Genomic DNA, 7500 nt, shown 5'->3' on the forward strand with positions numbered 1-7500 from the left:
ATGATGAATTCAATGCATTCTTGCACATGAGTGTCTGATCAAACTTTTTCAAGGCCTGCAGCATCAGCACCTCTCCTGTCCATCACAGAAAAATGAAAAAGCTTACAGCACCTGGTATTCCCAGGCGGTCTCCCATCCAAGTACTAACCAGGCCCGACCCTGCTTAGCTTCCGAGATCGGACGAGATCGGGCGTGTTCAGGGTGGTATGGCCGTACGCGACAGTTGTGTGTTCAATCGGGCCTTTTAAAAATGCATTTTGGCACTTTTTAATCTCTTCATATTTTACTGTGTTTTTTTTCTAGGATGAATTCAATGCATTCTTGCACATGAGTGTCTGATCAAACTTTTTCAAGGCCTGCAGCATCAGCACCTCTCCTGTCCATCACAGAAAAATGAAAAAGCTTACAACACCTGGTATTCCCAGGCGGTCTCCCATCCAAGTACTAACCAGGCCCGACCCTGCTTAGCTTCCGAGATCGGACGAGATCGGGCGTGTTCAGGGTGGTATGGCCGTAAGCGACAGTTGTGTGTTCAATCGGGCCTTTTAAAAATGCATTTGGGCACTTTTTAATCTCTTCATATGTTACTGTGTTTTTTTTCTAGGATGAATTCAATGCATTCTTGCACATGAGTGTCTGATCAAACTTTTTCAAGGCCTGCAGCATCAGCACCTCTCCTGTCCATCACAGAAAAATGAAAAAGCTTACAGCACCTGGTATTCCCAGGCGGTGTCCCATCCAAGTACTAACCAGGCCCGACCCTGCTTAGCTTCCGAGATCAGACGAGATCGGGCGTGTTCAGGGTGGTATGGCCGTACGCGACAGTCGTGTGTTCAATCGGGCCTTTTAAAAATGCATTTTGGCACTTTTTAATCTCTTCATATTTTACTGTGTTTTTTTTCTAGGATGAATTCAATGCATTCTTGCACATGAGTGTCTGATCAAACTTTTTCAAGGCCTGCAGCATCAGCACCTCTCCTGTCCATCACAGAAAAATGAAAAAGCTTACAGCACCTGGTATTCCCAGGCGGTCTCCCATCCAAGTACTAACCAGGCCCGACCCTGCTTAGCTTCCGAGATCGGACGAGATCGGACGTGTTCAGGGTGGTATGGCCGTAAGCGACAGTTGTGTGTTCAATCGGGCCTTTTAAAAATGCATTTGGGCACTTTTTAATCTCTTCATATGTTACTGTGTTTTTTTTCTAGGATGAATTCAATGCATTCTTGCACATGAGTGTCTGATCAAACTTTTTCAAGGCCTGCAGCATCAGCACCTCTCCTGTCCATCACAGAAAAATGAAAAAGCTTACAGCACCTGGTATTCCCAGGCGGTCTCCCATCCAAGTACTAACCAGGCCCGACCCTGCTTAGCTTCCGAGATCGGACGAGATCGGCCGTGTTCAGGGTGGTATGGCCGTAAGCGACAGTTGTGTGTTCAATCGGGCCTTTTAAAAATGCATTTGGGCACTTTTTAATCTCTTCATATGTCACTGTGTTTTTTTTCTAGGATGAATTCAATGCATTCTTGCACATGAGTGTCTGATCCAACTTTTTCAAGGCCTGCAGCATCAGCACCTCTCCTGTCCATCACAGAAAAATGAAAAAGCTTACAGCACCTGGTATTCCCAGGCGGTCTCCCATCCAAGTACTAACCAGGCCCGACCCTGCTTAGCTTCCGAGATCGGACGAGATCGGGCGTGTTCAGGGTGGTATGGCCGTAAGCGACAGTTGTGTGTTCAATCGGGCCTTTTTAAAATGCATTTGGGCACTTTTTAATCTCTTCATATGTTACTGTGTTTTTTTTCTAGGATGAATTCAATGCATTCTTGCACATGAGTGTCTGATCAAACTTTTTCAAGGCCTGCAGCATCAGCGCCTCTCCTGTCCATCACAGAAAAATGAAAAAGCTTACAGCACCTGGTATTCCCAGGCGGTCTCCCATCCAAGTACTAACCAGGCCCGACCCTGCTTAGCTTCCGAGATCGGACGAGATCGGGCGTGTTCAGGGTGGTATGGCCGTAAGCGACAGTTGTGTGTTCAATCGGGCCTTTTAAAAATGCATTTGGGCACTTTTTAATCTCTTCATATGTTACTGTGTTTTTTTTCTAGGATGAATTCAATGCATTCTTGCACATGAGTGTCTGATCAAACTTTTTCAAGGCCTGCAGCATCAGCACCTCTCCTGTCCATCACAGAAAAATGAAAAAGCTTACAGCACCTGGTATTCCCAGGCGGTCTCCCATCCAAGTACTAACCAGGCCCGACCCTGCTTAGCTTCCGAGATCGGACGAGATCGGGCGTGTTCAGGGTGGTATGGCCGTAAGCGACAGTTGTGTGTTCAATCGGGCCTTTTAAAAATGCATTTGGGCACTTTTTAATCTCTTCATATGTTACTGTGTTTTTTTTCTAGGATGAATTCAATGCATTCTTGCACATGAGTGTCTGATCAAACTTTTTCAAGGCCTGCAGCATCAGCACCTCTCCTGTCCATCACAGAAAAATGAAAAAGCTTACAGCACCTGGTATTCCCAGGCGGTCTCCCATCCAAGTACTAACCAGGCCCGACCCTGCTTAGCTTCCGAGATCGGACGAGATCGGGCGTGTTCAGGGTGGTATGGCCGTAAGCGACAGTTGTGTGTTCAATCGGGCCTTTTAAAAATGCATTTGGGCACTTTTTAATCTCTTCATATGTTACTGTGTTTTTTTTCTAGGATGAATTCAATGCATTCTTGCACATGAGTGTCTGATCAAACTTTTTCAAGGCCTGCAGCATCAGCACCTCTCCTGTCCATCACAGAAAAATGAAAAAGCTTACAGCACCTGGTATTCCCAGGCGGTCTCCCATCCAAGTACTAACCAGGCCCGACCCTGCTTAGCTTCCGAGATCGGACGAAATCGGGCGTGTTCAGGGTGGTATGGCCGTAAGCGACAGTTGTGTGTTCAATCGGGCCTTTTAAAAATGCATTTGGGCACTTTTTAATCTCTTCATATGTTACTGTGTTTTTTTTCTAGGATGAATTCAATGCATTCTTGCACATGAGTGTCTGATCCAACTTTTTCAAGGCCTGCAGCATCAGCACCTCTCCTGTCCATCACAGAAAAATGAAAAAGCTTACAGCACCTGGTATTCCCAGGCGGTCTCCCATCCAAGTACTAACCAGGCCCGACCCTGCTTAGCTTCCGAGATCTGACGAGATCGGGTGTGTTCAGGGTGGTATGGCCGTAAGCGACAGTTGTGTGTTCAATCGGGCCTTTTAAAGACGTGGCATGGTGCAGCAAGAATGTGATGGGGCATCTGCCCCACCACATTCTTGAATTTGGCTGTATTTTTAACGTTGTTTATAGTTTTCGTCAAAAATTTTGTCATGGTTTTTTTCTATGATGAATTCAATTCATTCTTGCACATGAGTGTCTGATCAAACTTTTTCAAGGCCTGCAGCATCAGCACCTCTCCTGTCCATCACAGAAAAATGAAAAAGCTTACAGCACCTGGTATTCCCAGGCGGTCTCCCATCCAAGTACTAACCAGGCCCAACCCTGCTTAGCTTCCGAGATCAGACGAGATCGGGCGTGTTCAGGGTGGTATGGCCGTACGCGACAGTTGTGTGTTCAATCGGGCCTTTTAAAAATGCATTTGGGCACTTTTTAATCTCTTCATATTTTACTGTGTTTTTTTTCTAGGATGAATTCAATGCATTCTTGCACATGAGTGTCTGATCAAACTTTTTCAAGGCCTGCAGCATCAGCACCTCTCCTGTCCATCACAGAAAAATGAAAAAGCTTACAGCACCTGGTATTCCCAGGCGGTCTCCCATCCAAGTACTAACCAGGCCCGACCCTGCTTAGCTTCCGAGATCGGACGAGATCGGGCGTGTTCAGGGTGGTATGGCCGTAAGCGACAGTTGTGTGTTCAATCGGGCCTTTTAAAAATGCGTTTGGGCACTTTTTAATCTCTTCATATGTTACTGTGTTTTTTTTCTAGGATGAATTCAATGCATTCTTGCACATGAGTGTCTGATCAAACTTTTTCAAGGCCTGCAGCATCAGCACCTCTCCTGTCCATCACAGAAAAATGAAAAAGCTTACAGCACCTGGTATTCCCAGGCGGTCTCCCATCCAAGTACTAACCAGGCCCGACCCTGCTTAGCTTCCGAGATCGGACGAGATCGGGCGTGTTCAGGGTGGTATGGCCGTAAGCGACAGTTGTGTGTTCAATCGGGCCTTTTAAAAATGCATTTGGGCACTTTTTAATCTCTTCATATGTTACTGTGTTTTTTTTCTAGGATGAATTCAATGCATTCTTGCACATGAGTGTCTGATCCAACTTTTTCAAGGCCTGCAGCATCAGCACCTCTCCTGTCCATCACAGAAAAATGAAAAAGCTTACAGCACCTGGTATTCCCAGGCGGTCTCCCATCCAAGTACTAACCAGGCCCGACCCTGCTTAGCTTCCGAGATCAGACGAGATCGGGCGTGTTCAGGGTGGTATGGCCGTAAGCGACAGTTGTGTGTTCAATCGGGCCTTTTAAAGACGTGGCATGGTGCAGCAAGAATGCGGTGGGGCATTTGCCCCACCTCATTCTTGAATTTGGCTGTATTTTTAACGTTTTTTATAGTTTTCGTCAAAGATTTTGTCATGGTTTTTTTCTATGATGAATTCAATGCATTCTTGCACATGAGTGTCTGATCAAACTTTTTCAAGGCCTGCAGCATCAGCACCTCTCCTGTCCATCACAGAAAAATGAAAAAGCTTACAGCACCTGGTATTCCCAGGCGGTCTCCCATCCAAGTACTAACCAGGCCCGACCCTGCTTAGCTTCCGAGATCGGACGAGATCGGGCGTGTTCAGGGTGGTATGGCCGTAAGCGACAGTTGTGTGTTCAATCGGGCCTTTTAAAAATGCATTTGGGCACTTTTTAATCTCTTCATATGTTACTGTGTTTTTTTTCTAGGATGAATTCAATGCATTCTTGCACATGAGTGTCTGATCAAACTTTTTCAAGGCCTGCAGCATCAGCACCTCTCCTGTCCATCACAGAAAAATGAAAAAGCTTACAGCACCTGGTATTCCCAGGCGGTCTCCCATCCAAGTACTAACCAGGCCCGACCCTGCTTAGCTTCCGAGATCGGACGAGATCGGACGTGTTCAGGGTGGTATGGCCGTAAGCGACAGTTGTGTGTTCAATCAGGCCTTTTAAAAATGCATTTGGGCACTTTTTAATCTCTTCATATGTTACTGTGTTTTTTTTCTAGGATGAATTCAATGCATTCTTGCACATGAGTGTCTGATCAAACTTTTTCAAGGCCTGCAGCATCAGCACCTCTCCTGTCCATCACAGAAAAATGAAAAAGCTTACAGCACCTGGTATTCCCAGGCGGTCTCCCATCCAAGTACTAACCAGGCCCGACCCTGCTTAGCTTCCGAGATCGGACGAGATCGGGCGTGTTCAGGGTGGTATGGCCGTAAGCGACAGTTGTGTGTTCAATCGGGCCTTTTAAAAATGCATTTGGGCACTTTTTAATCTCTTCATATGTTACTGTGTTTTTTTTCTAGGATGAATTCAATGCATTCTTGCACATGAGTGTCTGATCCAACTTTTTCAAGGCCTGCAGCATTAGCACCTCTCCTGTCCATCACAGAAAAATGAAAAAGCTTACAGCACCTGGTATTCCCAGGCGGTCTCCCATCCAAGTACTAACCAGGCCTGACCCTGCTTAGCTTCCGAGATCGGACGAGATCGGGCGTGTTCAGGGTGGTATGGCCGTAAGCGACAGTTGTGTGTTCAATCGGGCCTTTTAAAAATGCATTTGGGCACTTTTTAATCTCTTCATATGTTACTGTGTTTTTTTTCTAGGATGAATTCAATGCATTCTTGCACATGAGTGTCTGATCCAACTTTTTCAAGGCCTGCAGCATTAGCACCTCTCCTGTCCATCACAGAAAAATGAAAAAGCTTACAGCACCTGGTATTCCCAGGCGGTCTCCCATCCAAGTACTAACCAGGCCCTACCCTGCTTAGCTTCCGAGATCTGACGAGATCGGGTGTGTTCAGGGTGGTATGGCCGTAAGCGACAGTTGTGTGTTCAATCGGGCCTTTTAAAGACGTGGCATGGTGCAGCAAGAATGTGATGGGGCATCTGCCCCACCACATTCTTGAATTTGGCTGTATTTTTAACGTTTTTTATAGTTTTCGTCAAAAATTTTGTCATGGTTTTTTTCTATGATGAATTCAATGCATTCTTGCACATGAGTGTCTGATCAAACTTTTTCAAGGCCTGCAGCATCAGCACCTCTCCTGTCCATCACAGAAAAATGAAAAAGCTTACAGCACCTGGTATTCCCAGGCGGTCTCCCATCCAAGTACTAACCAGGCCCTACCCTGCTTAGCTTCCGAGATCGGACGAGATCGGGCGTGTTCAGGGTGGTATGGCCGTAAGCGACAGTTGTGTGTTCAATCGGGCCTTTTAAAAATGCATTTGGGCACTTTTTAATCTCTTCATATGTTACTGTGTTTTTTTTCTAGGATGAATTCAATGCATTCTTGCACATGAGTGTCTGATCAAACTTTTTCAAGGCCTGCAGCATCAGCACCTCTCCTGTCCATCACAGAAAAATGAAAAAGCTTACAGCACCTGGTATTCCCAGGCGGTCTTCCATCCAAGTACTAACCAGGCCCGACCCTGCTTAGCTTCCGAGATCGGACGAGATCGGGCGTGTTCAGGGTGGTATGGCCGTAAGCGACAGTTGTGTGTTCAATCGGGCCTTTTAAAAAAGCATTTGGGCACTTTTTAATCTCTTCATATGTTACTGTGGTTTTTTTCTAGGATGAATTCAATGCATTCTTGCACATGAGTGTCTGATCAAACTTTTTCAAGGCCTGCAGCATCAGCACCTCTCCTGTGCATCACAGAAAAATGAAAAAGCTTACAGCACCTGGTATTCCCAGGCGGTCTCCCATCCAAGTACTAACCAGGCCCGACCCTGCTTAGCTTCCGAGATCCGACGAGATCGGGCGTGTTCAGGGTGGTATGGCCGTAAACGACAGTTGTGTGTTCAATCGGGCCTTTTAAAAATGCATTTGGGCACTTTTTAATCTCTTCATATGTTACTGTGTTTTTTTTCTAGGATGAATTCAATGCATTCTTGCACATGAGTGTCTGATCAAACTTTTTCAAGGCCTGCAGCATCAGCACATCTCCTGTCCATGACAGAAAAATGAAAAAGCTTACAGCACCTGGTATTCCCAGGCGGTCTCCCATCCAAGTACTAACCAGGCCCGACCCTGCTTAGCTTCCGAGATCGGACGAGATCGGGCGTGTTCAGGGTGGTATGGCCGTAAGCGACAGTTGTGTGTTCAATCGGGCCTTTTAAAAATGCATTTGGGCACTTTTTAATCTCTTCATATGTTACTGTGTTTTTTTTCTAGGATGAATTCAATGCATTCTTGCACATGAGTGTCTGATCCAACTTTTTCAAGGCCTGCAGCATCAGCACCTCTC

The 7500-nt window shown here is 46.0% G+C and overlaps 24 non-coding genes across 24 annotated transcripts; all 24 read right to left on the reverse strand.

Annotated features, from left to right (window-relative positions):
- Positions 1-99: 99 nt before the first annotated feature.
- On the reverse strand, positions 100-218 carry LOC138586823 (5S ribosomal RNA). Its single transcript, XR_011306882.1, has one exon. It is a non-coding gene; the product is annotated as a 5S ribosomal RNA (ribosomal RNA).
- Positions 219-400: 182 nt separating this feature from the next.
- LOC138586503 (5S ribosomal RNA) lies at positions 401-519 on the reverse strand. Its single transcript, XR_011306576.1, has one exon. It is a non-coding gene; the product is annotated as a 5S ribosomal RNA (ribosomal RNA).
- Positions 520-701: 182 nt separating this feature from the next.
- LOC138587194 (5S ribosomal RNA) lies at positions 702-820 on the reverse strand. The gene has a single exon (XR_011307233.1). It is a non-coding gene; the product is annotated as a 5S ribosomal RNA (ribosomal RNA).
- A 182-nt stretch (positions 821-1002) lies between these two features.
- On the reverse strand, positions 1003-1121 carry LOC138586770 (5S ribosomal RNA). Its single transcript, XR_011306831.1, has one exon. It is a non-coding gene; the product is annotated as a 5S ribosomal RNA (ribosomal RNA).
- Positions 1122-1303: 182 nt separating this feature from the next.
- Positions 1304-1422, reverse strand: LOC138586985 (5S ribosomal RNA). The gene has a single exon (XR_011307035.1). It is a non-coding gene; the product is annotated as a 5S ribosomal RNA (ribosomal RNA).
- A 182-nt stretch (positions 1423-1604) lies between these two features.
- On the reverse strand, positions 1605-1723 carry LOC138587610 (5S ribosomal RNA). The gene has a single exon (XR_011307605.1). It is a non-coding gene; the product is annotated as a 5S ribosomal RNA (ribosomal RNA).
- A 182-nt stretch (positions 1724-1905) lies between these two features.
- Positions 1906-2024, reverse strand: LOC138587611 (5S ribosomal RNA). The gene has a single exon (XR_011307606.1). It is a non-coding gene; the product is annotated as a 5S ribosomal RNA (ribosomal RNA).
- Positions 2025-2206: 182 nt separating this feature from the next.
- LOC138587612 (5S ribosomal RNA) lies at positions 2207-2325 on the reverse strand. Its single transcript, XR_011307607.1, has one exon. It is a non-coding gene; the product is annotated as a 5S ribosomal RNA (ribosomal RNA).
- A 182-nt stretch (positions 2326-2507) lies between these two features.
- LOC138587613 (5S ribosomal RNA) lies at positions 2508-2626 on the reverse strand. The gene has a single exon (XR_011307608.1). It is a non-coding gene; the product is annotated as a 5S ribosomal RNA (ribosomal RNA).
- A 182-nt stretch (positions 2627-2808) lies between these two features.
- LOC138586640 (5S ribosomal RNA) lies at positions 2809-2927 on the reverse strand. Its single transcript, XR_011306705.1, has one exon. It is a non-coding gene; the product is annotated as a 5S ribosomal RNA (ribosomal RNA).
- Positions 2928-3109: 182 nt separating this feature from the next.
- LOC138585880 (5S ribosomal RNA) lies at positions 3110-3228 on the reverse strand. The gene has a single exon (XR_011305988.1). It is a non-coding gene; the product is annotated as a 5S ribosomal RNA (ribosomal RNA).
- Positions 3229-3477: 249 nt separating this feature from the next.
- Positions 3478-3596, reverse strand: LOC138586783 (5S ribosomal RNA). Its single transcript, XR_011306844.1, has one exon. It is a non-coding gene; the product is annotated as a 5S ribosomal RNA (ribosomal RNA).
- Positions 3597-3778: 182 nt separating this feature from the next.
- Positions 3779-3897, reverse strand: LOC138587615 (5S ribosomal RNA). The gene has a single exon (XR_011307610.1). It is a non-coding gene; the product is annotated as a 5S ribosomal RNA (ribosomal RNA).
- A 182-nt stretch (positions 3898-4079) lies between these two features.
- Positions 4080-4198, reverse strand: LOC138587616 (5S ribosomal RNA). The gene has a single exon (XR_011307611.1). It is a non-coding gene; the product is annotated as a 5S ribosomal RNA (ribosomal RNA).
- Positions 4199-4380: 182 nt separating this feature from the next.
- On the reverse strand, positions 4381-4499 carry LOC138586359 (5S ribosomal RNA). The gene has a single exon (XR_011306442.1). It is a non-coding gene; the product is annotated as a 5S ribosomal RNA (ribosomal RNA).
- A 249-nt stretch (positions 4500-4748) lies between these two features.
- On the reverse strand, positions 4749-4867 carry LOC138587617 (5S ribosomal RNA). Its single transcript, XR_011307612.1, has one exon. It is a non-coding gene; the product is annotated as a 5S ribosomal RNA (ribosomal RNA).
- A 182-nt stretch (positions 4868-5049) lies between these two features.
- LOC138586771 (5S ribosomal RNA) lies at positions 5050-5168 on the reverse strand. Its single transcript, XR_011306832.1, has one exon. It is a non-coding gene; the product is annotated as a 5S ribosomal RNA (ribosomal RNA).
- Positions 5169-5350: 182 nt separating this feature from the next.
- LOC138587618 (5S ribosomal RNA) lies at positions 5351-5469 on the reverse strand. The gene has a single exon (XR_011307613.1). It is a non-coding gene; the product is annotated as a 5S ribosomal RNA (ribosomal RNA).
- Positions 5470-5651: 182 nt separating this feature from the next.
- LOC138586947 (5S ribosomal RNA) lies at positions 5652-5770 on the reverse strand. Its single transcript, XR_011306999.1, has one exon. It is a non-coding gene; the product is annotated as a 5S ribosomal RNA (ribosomal RNA).
- Positions 5771-5952: 182 nt separating this feature from the next.
- Positions 5953-6071, reverse strand: LOC138585469 (5S ribosomal RNA). The gene has a single exon (XR_011305599.1). It is a non-coding gene; the product is annotated as a 5S ribosomal RNA (ribosomal RNA).
- Positions 6072-6320: 249 nt separating this feature from the next.
- On the reverse strand, positions 6321-6439 carry LOC138587684 (5S ribosomal RNA). The gene has a single exon (XR_011307676.1). It is a non-coding gene; the product is annotated as a 5S ribosomal RNA (ribosomal RNA).
- A 182-nt stretch (positions 6440-6621) lies between these two features.
- On the reverse strand, positions 6622-6740 carry LOC138586658 (5S ribosomal RNA). Its single transcript, XR_011306723.1, has one exon. It is a non-coding gene; the product is annotated as a 5S ribosomal RNA (ribosomal RNA).
- A 182-nt stretch (positions 6741-6922) lies between these two features.
- Positions 6923-7041, reverse strand: LOC138586858 (5S ribosomal RNA). The gene has a single exon (XR_011306915.1). It is a non-coding gene; the product is annotated as a 5S ribosomal RNA (ribosomal RNA).
- Positions 7042-7223: 182 nt separating this feature from the next.
- On the reverse strand, positions 7224-7342 carry LOC138587619 (5S ribosomal RNA). Its single transcript, XR_011307614.1, has one exon. It is a non-coding gene; the product is annotated as a 5S ribosomal RNA (ribosomal RNA).
- Between the last annotated feature and the right edge of the window lie 158 nt (positions 7343-7500).

The sequence above is a fragment of the Semicossyphus pulcher genome, unplaced genomic scaffold (assembly GCF_022749685.1).
Source record: "Semicossyphus pulcher isolate SPU_LCO1_2020_fin unplaced genomic scaffold, fSemPul1.0.p SCAF_11, whole genome shotgun sequence".
In the NCBI taxonomy this organism is placed as follows: domain Eukaryota; kingdom Metazoa; phylum Chordata; class Actinopteri; order Labriformes; family Labridae; genus Semicossyphus; species Semicossyphus pulcher.